We start from the raw sequence: 13,538 nt of genomic DNA, 5'->3' as shown, positions 1-13,538 counted from the left end.
CCAGTTTGTTTCTCTATGTTGTGAAGAAAATATGTTTTTTCATTATGAAAATTGTAAAACAAAAAATCCCAAAGTGACCCCATCTCATTAATCAAGCAATGCAAATGCCAATATTCTGAATTTATGTTTTGCGTTGTTTTATGGGAGGGTTTCTGCAAAACATGCTGCATTTTTAGATTTTCAAAAAACTTTATGCTGTATGATTTATAAGCTTGTTTCCTCATGGGGACCAAAAAATGTCCCCACAAGATTAAGATTTACTGGTATTACTATCCTTGTGGGGACATTTGGTCCCCAGGACGTGATGAATACCAGGTGCACACACACACACACACACACACACACACACACACACACACACACACACACACACACACACACATGTTGGTTTTTGTGGTTTATGGGGACTCTCCATAGGCGTAATGGTTTTTATACTGAACAAACTGTGTGTGCTATTGCCCTACACCAACCCTACACCTAAACTTAGCCCTCACAGGAGACTTTGTGCATTTTTAGATTTTCAAAAAAATCACCATTTAGTATGTTTTTTAAGCCTTTTGAATTACGGGGACATAGGCAGTGTCCTCATAAACCACCTTCATATTGTAATACCTCTGTCATACCCATGTCATTATGCAAATTTGTGTCCTCATAAACCACATAAACATGCACACACACACACACACACACCCATGAGCAGGAAATGATGTCATAAATATTATTTGCATATATATATGCTGTTTATTTTGTCAGCTTTTAGACGTACACAGGTATATAGATTTCCACCAATTTAACAGAAGCCCATGGAAATTATAGACTGCAAAACAAAAATAACTACTGTAATATCCAATTTTGTTGTTAGTTGTTGTAAGAATGTTGTAAGGAGGTCTTATATGTAATTTGTAACAAAATAAACTACTGTTCAAAAGTTTTGGGGTCTGTAAGATATTAATTAATTTTTAATATTTGAAAGAAGTTTCATATGCTGCATTGATTCGATCAAAAATACAGTAATATTGAGAAATGTTATTACATTGCATTTTTTTATTATAATATTTTTCAAGATTGAATTCCTGTTATATCAAAAATACATTTTCAGCAGCCATTATTCCAGTCTTCATGTCCTGTCAGTCTGTCACATGATCCTTCATAAATAATTTTAATATGCTGATATGGTACTCAAGAAACATTTCTTATTATTATCAACGTTGAAAAACATTGTGCTGCTGGAAATTATGATACGTTTTTGCTGGATTCTTTGATGAATAGAAAGTATAAAAGAAATCCATATATTTTAAAAATATATATTTTTTTCTAGCAATGTAAAAATAAATGTACTGCCACTTTTGAACAATTTAATAAATAAAATATTGTCTTTAAAAAATGTTTATTTATTTTAAAAAATTAACTCACTGACCCTAAAGCTTTGAACGGTAGTGTAATTGAATTGGTAACATTGCAGTTACTATGTACACACTTATATTTGCAAAAGGTGGTATTTACAATGTGCAAATACTTATGTACAATAAAAAAGTAAGTGAAAACTTCAATAACATTTTACAATATATGACTTAGCAAGTTAGCATTTAGCTGCTCAGTTTTCAATGTTGTGTACCTTGGAGTTCAGGAGCTGTGAAGTGTCTCTTTCTTGATTGAGTTTTTTTCTGAAGTTTGGGTTTGTTTTCGGCATGACACTTTGGGGCCGCATGATCTCCACTCACTTCAGCTAGGCTCTGATTGGCAGGCTGAGATGAAGAGGCGGGCGTATGCGTCAGTGCCAGGCACACGTCACCCACCTTTAGTTGGCGGCATTGTAGTCTGCAGGTTTGACTTGTATGTTGAGGGTTACAGGAGGACCAGCCATGACTGCAAACGAAGAAGGGAAGCCCTTCACTCACCTCCAGTGACAACTGCAGAGAAAATGTAAATATTTTAAAGACATACTTCTCCAGAAAATGACGTGTGCCATAATTTATTCCTTATGTCCCTCCCTGTTTTTGTTGCATCAGCAGCCACTGAGCTTGCCGCTCAGCATTTAAACACTTGGCCAGTGTTTGCTTGGTAGTTTGCAACATCCTTCAGAAACCCTCCACCTTCAGCAGCTCCACCTGTATAGATCTGCTAAGGGTAATTTCATTTATGTTAATAGTAATTTAATTTATGCTTCAGCCGGCCACCCTCGAGCTCCACCAAAGAGCCTTCTGCAAAGCGACGGAGAAACCAAAGGGCAGAAGAGGAGGATTTAGAGTGTGAGCTAGTGTTTGTTTGGAGATTGTGTGTTTTCTGCTTCTTCTCTCCAGACCAGCAGAGGGAGCTCCTCTCTTGTTTGCTTTTCACATTCCAGCTTTGGTTTTTCAGGCACAGCATGAGTAGAATGGTTCAAATTGAGTGGCTGGTGATGGTTGTACTCAATATTGTGTTTAAAATATTCTTTATTAAAATGTATGTAATAAAGAACCTAGAGGTGGGTTGTTTTTCACATAATCTCTCTCATGATTCTCTGACTTTGTGGTTTGTGGTACTAATGCAAATATCCCGTATATCCTTCCATTTAATGCAAAGTTCTGGCATGAAACTCTAGATGGCACAGGTCACTCAATCGGATATAATCACATCATTATTCACATGGTGCATCAGCAGCCAATGAGCTTGCTGCTCAACATTCAAACACTTGGCCAGTGTTTGCTAAATATTTTGCAACATACTAGAAACCCTCCACCTTCCCCAGCTCCACCTGTACAGATCTTCTACGAGGTAATTTCATGTACGCTATAAGTGCAGCATCAGTATTTCTTACATGCTTACAGTAGCATGCCTGCAGATGAATTGGCAGCAGCAGTGTATCAGATCTATTTCGCCAAGACCAAACACATTAAAATCGCCAGGTATATTATCATACTAATCATTCTGAGAGTTGTCATGACAGAACTGTGTTCAAAACACAAAAATAGCCTAGGCAGGTGTTATACAGACAGTCTGAATAGTAAGATGTAATTATTCCTTTAAAGTCCAATGTGCAGCATGTCAGGAGTATTGGATTTTTTACCTGTGAGTGGTCATGCTCAGTTTCCACATGTAAACATGAGAGCGTTGGGGTGGGTGAAGGAGTCATCTTCAACACAGTGAAACGCTTCAGTGTCAGCTCAGGATGTAACTGAGCACACCGCTCCAAATCCTCCATCTTTAAATCCTCCACCCGCTTCAGCCGGCCGCCCTCGAGCTCCACCAAAGTGCCTTCTGCAAAGCGACGGAGAAACCAAAGGGCAGAAGAGGAGGATTTTGAGTGTGAGCTAGTGTTTGTTTGGAGATTGTGTTTTTCAGCTTCTTCTCTCCAGACCAGCAGGGGGAGCTCCTTTCTTGTTCGCTTTTCACTTTCCCGCTGTGATTCTTCAGGCACAGCATGAGTAGGGTCATTCAAATTGAGCGGCTGGTGATGGTTGTACTCAATATTGTGTTTAAAATATTCTTTATTAGGATCTGTATGTAATAGAGAACCTAGTAGTGGGTTGTTTTTCACATAATGTCTCCCAAGATCTCTTCGCTGACTTTGTGGTTCGTGGTACCAATGTGAATATCTCGGTCTCTCTTTTTGCATGCAGATTTTGACTTCCTCATTTGGAATATCCCTTCTTAGAGTATCCCTAACAAACCCTCTATAAAAATATGAAGCCGACAGTGGGTCAGTTTGTGGATTATGCAGCTTTCTGAATCCTTTGACAAGTCCATGTCCTAATCCTGGAGTTAAATAACTCCAGTATGAAGTACCCCTTCCAATACTGTGCAGCGTATTTGGATCGCTGACAAGTAATTTCGATGAAGGTGATAAATATGTACTGCTAGTAGAGTTCAGGCTCGGTGAAGGGTGGGTCTGATTTGCTCCTATAACACATGAGAGGTCTGGGCTTGGGACAGGGCCTAAATCACACCTGTAAGTATACACGTTATTTCCATCTGTGACAACATCAGGTGTGGATTCACATACTTGTCTAGATCTTCTGTAGATTAAATCCTGATTCCAAAAGGGTGAAGGGGTTTTAAAAATGGGCTCGGGTGGCTGTTCATTTGGTATGGAATCCCATTTATGTAAGACTGAGGAGGAACTCATATTTTTTGCCATGAGCACAACAAAGATTGTGCAATATCACATTTGACATAAATGCTGTGCTTTCCTCCTCTTTCTCTCGTTAAAACGACTTGTTTAGTAGTTGTGGTGAAATGTCAATAACATTGCGTTGTTTATGGTGGAAATTTGCTTATGGGGAAGAATGAGACCATTTGAGATGTTTTAAGAAAACGCTGTGAATATATTTTGAGGGCATAAACACTTGCTGGATGATTAAAGTTCAGCTGAGTAAGGTGCTAATAGTTGTTGTGATGAGGAAAATGATTTAGGACTCAAAGGAGAATTGTGGCTTCATATTGACTGGGGTAATATTGGGTGGTTTCTGAAAAAGAAAAGAAAAAGTGTAAATTAGATGATGTTAAATATAACTAGATCTAATTATAGCAAAACCCACATTTAAGCAGCAGTTATGTTGTATTTAAGTCAAACTGCTAAATAAATAAACAAAGAACATTTTAAGTTTCAAGATGCAGTATATTATAATGTATAATGTTTACTATGTTATGTTTTTATGCTTGCATGATATTGATGTTGGTTATGAACATCTCTTTGCAAGTTTATTATTTTTTATTAACTTTTATTACACTACCATTTCATTTTTAGTTTTCTTCTTTGTACACTGTGTAGGATGCACATTTCTTTCAGCCCCCAAAAAGACTCACCTTTTTTATTTTTGCATTGTCCTTTATTTTAAGTAAATATGTAGGCCTAACATTTAAATACCTAGCTGGGCACCATTTCTGATTGTGGAATAAATAAATATTGCGGGGCATTATGCATGCAAATATTATATTTCTACAATAGAAATATTGTGAAGCTCCTTTTATGCAATGCTGCATGCATGCCAATAGGTGTCAGTATAAAGTCTAAGACCACTGTTGTAAAAGCCAATGCAACTAACCGAAATGAACCACAAACACAGTAGAACAGATACATCTGAACAGATACACCAGGGGCCTGTTTCATGAAACAAGTTTACCAAATAAACCAGGCTTATTTCAGTTAGTCTGACTTATTTTGAACCAAATCAACTGATAATAAGTCAGACTAACTTAAATAAAACTGGCTTATTTGGTAAACTTGTTTTATGAAACAGGCCCCTGGTTTTCATACGAAATAAGCTGCTTAATTTATGGTGCTTTCTTAATGTTTCTTAATATTTCCTTTAACTGCTAATATAATTTCTTTTTTTGTCCAAGTGTAACCCTGGAGAAATGTGCTCTATACTTTCCAAGTGTCTCTTCGCTAACAATTTGATAGCTTAATGGTACACTAATAACAGCATTCAGCGCCAGACAACCTGCCTCACTCCAGCTTTTAGTCTACAAACTTCAGTCTGCCCCCGAGTCAGGGCGTTTCTATGGCAACAAATTTTCCATAATAACAGTGCATGTTGGACTGTCATGAGGGTCAAGAATAAAATAACTATGGCAAGTAGGAGAGGTTACAAATACACACCGTTTTGAAATGAATTAGGAACAACCCAATCTTTGATCTCATTTCTGAATGGGATGCACCTGGTCCATTACAACATTTCTTTCGATTTTCACCCCACATTCAGTGTTAGACTTTCCCACGCTGTCAGAAATACATTATGCTTATCACACTATCACCTGAGGTATGAACTGTGGAAAGAGGTATTTACCTATTCAAATCCCCCAGCTGTTCAAATGAAATGACTAATGCTGTCATACAGTATTTATAGCCCTCAATCTATATACATTTTTCAGGTAATGCTATACAGAACATTAACACTATTTGAATTTGAAGTGATAGGCAAATACAAGAATTGCACATTTCTGTGGGACAGCAAATAGACATTTGATTGGAAAAGTGAATATTTATCATGGAATGTCATGATGCTAAAAATGAATTTGAGCCTAATGAGCAGAACGATCCAAGAATTCACCTCAGTTCTGCAACCCATCTACAGCATGATTGAATGATATATATATATATATATATATATATATATATATATATAATTATCAGTGGTCTATAGCACATAACAGCAATATACCTTGCATTTTGTTATAGAGGAGGTTCAGACTGGTGATATTGTACTGCTCTCTCTAAAGCTAAATTTACAACTGTGCAGTTCTATGCAAATGAAATAATGTAGGCTGACTTATGAAAGAAAAAGTGTTATGAAATGAAAAATGAAATGAAAGAAAATTTAGCTTTTTTAATAGTACTTTCATAACAACATAACTTGTGCTTAATTACATTTACATTACTGCAAATAAAAAAAAATAAAAATAAAATAAATTCTAAAGTGCACATTTTTGACTATATTAAAGGAACTGTCAAATATAGAAAAGTGCCACTGCACACCAAACATATAAATAAAACAAACTAAAAATGACCTTACCTTCAGACACCCCTTGCTTTACATAACATAAAGGTCTGTGCTGTTGAAATGCTGTGCATCCAGTTGTGATGCTGACTTGCATATAAACTCTTATTTTCATTCCTCCTACTCTCTCTCAGTTTCTCCTACTCTCCTCTCAACTCTGTCTGGTGGCTGATGCTCTCTCTCTCTCTCTCTCTCTCTCTCTCTCTCTCTCTCTCTCTCTCTCACACACACACACACACACACACACACACACACCATGAAAGTTGCTCTTTTCAATATATTCTGTAATGTATGTAGCTACATATGTATGTAATGTATGTAGCTCTGATTTTCCATTGTGTTCACTTGCTATATGCCTATATAACAGATGACTGGCTACAATTATCATCACCTTACGCTCTTCAATGAACGCTTACACAGATACACATGCCAGCGTTTGAAAGCTGCATCTATCATCAGATTCGTCAGTGGATCCCTAATATATCTGCTAGACACGGCTTTCAAATGTTCCCGTATGTACTGTATTTGTGTAAGCGCTCGGTGAAGAACGTGAAGCGACGGTCATCGTAGCCAATCACTGACATATCTGTTATATAGGCATATAGCATGTGAACACAATGGACAATCAGAGGTGTTTAAGAATCTGCTCAACAGCGCTCAAAATTATTGCGGGAAATGCTGGTATTGACACTTTTTTTTTTAAATTTCAGTACTGACTGGTTCCCAAGTTGGTACTTTTGACAACACTTGCTATGCAGTTTCTAGAGTAGAATCCAGGGTGTAGTTAAGGTGTTCTGAGTTTTTAATATAGTACATGTGTAAATCTACTATATTATGGTGTTCTGAGTGGTTGGTATAATGTTACTATGGTAACACAATGCTAAATAAATGCTGGGTGGTTGCCAGGGCATTGCTATGTAGTTGCTAAGGTGTTCTGAGTGATTGTCAAAGCTTTTCTGAATGGTTGTTAGGGTTTTGTCTCATGCAAGAATGTTGCTATACATTTGATAAGGCGTTGTGAGTGTTAATTTATTGCTATGCAGTTGCTAGGGTAGAAACTAGTGTGTTGACATAAGGTTGCTAAGGAGTTAATAGTAATGCCTTTTTGATCAGTTGTTAGCATTTCTTCATGGCATTCAGGGTGTTCTGAGTTGCTAGAGTGTTGTGGGTGGTTGTCAGGGCAGTGTGTGGTTGCTCAGGTGTTCTGAGTTTTCTAAGGTGTTATTAGTGCTTGTTAGTCATTGCTATGCAGGTTGTCTCTTGCAAGAGTATTGCTATACATTTAATAAAGTGTTGTAAATTTTTGCTATTATGTTGCTATGCAGTTGCTAGGGTGTTCGCGATTGTTGCCATCAGGGTGATAAAGTCTTTTGATTGGTTTTAGCTCATTGCAGTGCTGTTGCTAGTGCAGACCAAGTTGTTGTTTCATGGTTTCTAAGATATTCTGAATTAATAATGTTAATGCATTTCTAAAGCTGCTACTGTTGGAATGATGTTACTATGGCTGCTAAAGTGTTATTATGAGGGCAGATGCCAGAGTCTTGTTATATGGTTTTTAAGCTGTTCTAAGTGGTTAGTAGAGCTTTGCTTTGTGGTTGCTAGGGTTTTTGTGTCTTTTGTGTTGGTATGTACCTTGATATGGGGTAACAAGGTGTTCTGAGTGGTAGTTAGGGTATTCCGAGTGGTTTTCATGTTAGGGTGGTTGTTTGGGTGTTCTGAGTGGTTGTTAGGTTGTTCTGAGTGGTTGTCAGGGTGTTCTAGGTGGTTGTTGTTGGTTACTAGGTTGATATGGGGTAACAAGATGTTCTGGGTAGTTGTTAGGGTGTTCTGAGTGGTTGTTAGAGTGTTCTGAGTAGTTGTAAGGGTGTCATGTGCTTGCTTGGCCATTTGATGTGATAAACAGGAAAGTGTGTTCAAGCGCCAGCAGAAGACAATCTAAAGAAATACTCTTTGAGAGAAGCAGTCTATCAGCAGAAGTTAAAAGCAGCTCGTAAGTGTATTTACTTGTCTCATTAGTGTTTAGAGCATGTGTCGTTGCTAGGAAATGCTTGTTTTGTTTGCTGTGTTAAGACTTGCTGAAATCGCATTTGGTCTCGTACTGTATCACATACCTTGTCAGTGTCGTGCGCTTGCTTGGCCATTTGTTGTGATAAACAGGAAAGTATGTCCAGCTGAATTCAATTAGTGCTTTGTTAGACGGGTATAAAAATGTGTAGTTTCTCGGCAGCCCTCGTGTGAAGACTGAAGAGTGTAAAGACCATCGACTCTACCGAGCGACTCCACCGGGCAGGGACACCGGCAAGGGACATAAGTATCACTTTTTGTTTGTCCTTTTTCCTACAACTTGTTTCTCTACTGTTTCAGTTTTTTATAACCAGTTCTTACTATGCGTTTCCAGATCTCTACTATCACTACCACTCGCTTCACACAGTAGGCAGCACAATCCTAACAACCTGCACACTTTGCCTATGTCTACTAATACACTACTTCCTATTTCTATTGGTCTCTGGAATGGTCTGCTGTCAACAAAGCTGATTTCATTACTTCAATTATTACTCATTCAAGGCTAAACCTCATGGTCCTGACAGAGACCTGGATCAAACCAGAGGACACTGCTCCACCTGCAGCACTCTCCAATAATTTCTCAACCTTTCCTGAGGATGGTACTCTCAGGGAGTCTCATGGTACGGACTTCAACATCCACCTAGATAAACCTCAGGCTGCAGACTTCCACACTCTGCTTACTTCTTTTGATCTCAAATGAGTGTCAACTACGGCTACTCACAAATCAGGCATCCAGCTGGACCTTATTTACACACGACACTGCTCCACTGATCATGTTCTGGTTACTCCACTGATTCCTGACACAACACATATCCCTCCAACACATGTCACTTTTCGATGCAACCTATGCTCACTCTCACCCTCCCGGCTATCTGCTATGGTTTTATCTATGCTTCCTCCCCCTAAACAGTTATCATCTCTTGATGCTAACAGTGCTACTGATACTTTCTGCTCTACTCTGACGTCTTGTTTAGACACTTTCTGCCCCTTATCTTCCAGGCCACTCTCTGAGGCAGAAGTCTCTAAACTCATTCTACTACTTGTCAGCTTGATCCTGTTCCGTCTTATCTCCTTCAAGCCATTTCTCCTTCAGTTGTACCTACACTCACTCACATCATTAACACATCCCTTCACACTGGAGTTTTTCCCTCAGCATTTAAACAGGCTCGTATAACACCACTTATTAAGAAACCCACTCTTAACCGAACTCTTTTAGGGAACTACAGACCGGTTTCCCTTCTACCTTTCATTGCAAAAACACTTGAACGAGTTGTGTTCAACCAAGTCTCTGCCTTTCTCACACAGAACAACTTCCTGGACAGCAACCAATCTGGCTTCAGAAGTGGATACTCGATCGAAACTGCCTTGCTCTCAGTTGTTGAAGCCCTAAGACTCGCAAAAGCGGCTTCCAAGTCTTCATTACTTATCTTGCCGGACCTGTCCGCTGCTTTTGATAAGGTCAACCGCCAGATCCTCCTGTCAACCCTATTGGGAAAGGACATCACAGGAACTGCACTCCAGTGGTTTGAGTCTTACCTCTCAGATAGGTCCTTCAAGATATCTTGGAGAGGTGAAGTATCCAAGTTGCAACATCTAGCTTCTGGGGTGCCTCAGAGCTCAGTTCTTGGACCACTTCTCTTCTCTGTCTACATGGCATCACTAGGTTCTGTCATTCAGAAACATGGCTTTTCATATCACTGCTATGCTGATGACACTCAACTCTACCTCTCATTCCATCCTGATGATCCGACGATAGCTGCTCGCATCTCAGCATGTCTAACAGACATTTCTTGCTGGATGAAGGACCATCACCTTCAACTCAACCTGGCTAAGACAGAACTGCTGGTGGTTTCAACAAACCCATCACTTCATCACAATTTCACCTTCCAGTTAGGCTCATCAACCATAACTCCTTCAAAAACAGCCAGAAACCTAGGAGTTGTGATTGATACTAAGCTGAATTTCTCTGACCACATTGATAAAACTGCAGATTTGCTTCATACAACATTAGGAAGATCAGGCCCTTTCTTTCGGAACAACTCCTTGTTCAAGCTCTTGTTCTGTCCAGACTGGACTATTGCAATGCTCTCATGGCAGGTCTTCCAGCCGAAAGGAACGCACGTCACACCTCTGTTCATCAATTTGCACTGGCTACCAATAGCTGCTCGCATTAAAATTCTAGGCATTAATGTTTGCCTACAAAACCACCACTGGCTCTACACCCCTTTACCTATGTGCCCTCTAGAAGCTTGCATTCTGCAAGTGAACGACACCATCCCAAAGAGGCACAAATCACTTTGATGGACTTTTTCATTAACTGTTCCCTTCTGGTGGAATGGCCTGCCCAACTCAATCCGAGCAGCTGAGTCCTTAGCCATATTCAAGAAACGGCTAAAACACACCTCTTCCATCTTTATTTGACCTTTCACTCTCTATTCTAAGTCTATTTTATCTATTTGTCTTCTTTGTATCTATTAGTCTTCTTTGTATCTATCTGACCCCCTAACACTAGCTTTCTTTTTTTCTATTCTACCTACTTGTTTTCTTAACCCCCCCCCCCCCCCCCCCCCAAAAAAAAAAAAACAGCTTGCTTTTTTTCTATTCTACTTGTTTTCTTTCATAAAAAACAAAAAAACAAAAAAACCTTGCTACGTGTACTGCATTAGGCTAACCGAGACTTGTCATAGTGCTTGCATATTGTTACTCTTTTGTTGTTTTTGGTTGCTTCTATTGTCCTCATTTGTAAGTCGCTTTGTATAAAAGCGTCTGCTAAATGACTAAATGTAAATGTTCTGAGTGGTTGTTAAAGTTGTTCTGAGTGGTTGCTAGGGTGCTCTGCATGGTCATTATGTTAGGGTGATTGTTAGGTTGTTCTGAGTGATTGTTAGGTTGTTCTGGGTGGTTGTTGTTGGTTACTAGTGTGTTGATATGGGGTAACAAGGTGTGCTGAGTGGTTTTTAGGGTGTTTGTGGTGGTTTCTAGGGTGTGCTGAGTTTTTGTTAGGATGTTCTTGTTGGTTACTAGTGTGTTGTTATAGGGTAACAAAGTGTTCTGAGTGGTTGTTAGGTTTTTGTTGGTTACTAGGTTGATATGGGGTAACAAGGTGTGCTGAGTTTTTGTTAGGGTTTTCTTGTTGGTTACTAGTGTGTTGCTATGGGGTAACAAAGTGTTCTGAGTGGTTGTTTGGTCGTTTCTGAATGGTTGTTAGGTTGTTCTGAGTGGTTGTTGTTGGTTACTTGGTTGATATGGGGTAACAAGATGTTCTGAGTGGTTGTTAGGGTGTTCTTTTTGGTTATTAGTCTGTTGATATGGGGTAACAAGGTGTGCTGAGTGGTTTGTAGGCTGTTCGGGGTGGTTGTTAGGGTATTCTATGTGGTTTACTGGACCAGTCAACAATTTCCAGGAAATACATGTACTAATAAAAATTGTATAGACTGAATGCACTGTTAATAATTAAATAAATAAATAAATAAATAAAACGAGTAAGTGTCCACCAAATGCGTAAAGCTATTGGTGCAGAAATTATATATTTCACATTTGATAACATCAGTGGGCGTCAATTACATTGAAGATTATGTCCATATAGTTGTACATCAGAATATGATTACATTTCATGCAAAACAGATCTCATGAAAGTACTCCTTCTTTTAACTGATGGGACTTCACATCATTCCATTACATATTTTTCCTAACTGGGTCACATTTTACATTGTTTTTCACCCGCCAAATATAGACCCAAACAACAGTCAGACGTGTTAATATTATCAGGGTAACCCGTCTGCACTTTTGCTTTATTCTGCTTGCACTTGAAATGTTAGTGACATGCTGAGGCCTCAAACACTAAAGTGAAGCCCACACACAGACGCAAGGATTCTCTGTCTGAGTCATATGAGAGCTCTATAACACCACACAGCCCTCCAAACACACACATTGCATGCATGTCAGTCTGGATTGTAAAGATAGATGTGTGTGTGTGTGACATTTAGAAAGAACTATTGCTGATACAATCATGTTTTCCACACATCCCACACACTCTTACAGCTGTGGTAAACTAATCTTCAGACGCAACAGAAGTTCAGCTGCACATTTGAGGCAGTGTATCTTTTGAGGACAGTTGAAGAGCAGTTTCAGTACTAAACCGGAGAGAAACATTAACCTCAATTTTGAACCTCTCAGCCTAACATGCACAATATTGTCACCTTTGATAAGCGAATGCTCAGACGAAACAGTGTAAAACAGAATTGTTTTTGTCTTTTGGTTTGTGTATCTTTTGTGTATCTATTAGATGCTGCAGTGGTTACTTGAGTGATGCCACTGAAAGTTTAAGACATATTTTAGATAGTTTGAATGTGGGTCTTCAGGCAACACTTACACAAATGGCTATTGCTAACTGTAAATGTACCACAATTAACAATTAAGTGTTGCATTTCACATCTAAAGTGTATATATTTGGGCTGTATAAAAGACAGCCTTTAAAATAAATAAATAAATAAATAAAAACACACCCTTATCTGACAGGTTTGGTTAATTGCCACTAGATGGCGCTTTGCATGTAATTTTAAAACTAGGCTAAGTGCACTGAAAAAAATCCCCCAAACCTAAAAAGAAATTCTCTGTTGTCCTTACAAATCATGATCATATGCACTGCAGCTTAAAGTGGTCCAAATACAATTTTCTGCTTTTATTATTATTATTATTATTATTATGTTTATGTTTATATTTTACTACTTTTTTTTTCTCCATTTCTGTCACAGATGGAGTTTTGGTTCTTTGCCATTGTTGCCTTTGGCTTGTTTAGTTGGGAACACAATTTCTGGCAATATTGTTGACTTGATTGCACAGACACTGTTTGAAAGAGAACTGAGCTGAGCTGGATGATCACATCACTGAATAAAAAATGAACTGACTTTAACTGACAAATTGACTTTTCTATTGTCCTTGTGCATTAACAGCACATGTTTTCCCTGTACAATACAGACACAAGCTGTATTGTAT

General features: G+C 38.6%; 1 long non-coding RNA gene across 1 annotated transcript; it reads right to left on the bottom strand.

Annotated features, from left to right (window-relative positions):
• Window positions 1-724: 724 nt before the first annotated feature.
• Window positions 725-6,627, bottom strand: LOC306856890. Its single transcript, XR_013783045.1, has 3 exons — window positions 6,495-6,627; window positions 3,047-4,445; window positions 725-1,910 (listed from the first exon to the last, which is right to left on the bottom strand). It is a non-coding gene; the product is annotated as an uncharacterized lncRNA (long non-coding RNA).
• Window positions 6,628-13,538: the final 6,911 nt, after the last annotated feature.

This window comes from Barbus barbus, assembly GCF_936440315.1.
Source record: "Barbus barbus genome assembly, chromosome: 37".
NCBI lineage: Eukaryota > Metazoa > Chordata > Actinopteri > Cypriniformes > Cyprinidae > Barbus > Barbus barbus.
Note: the sequence above shows the minus strand (reverse complement) of the source record. Positions and strands in the feature narration are given on the sequence as shown.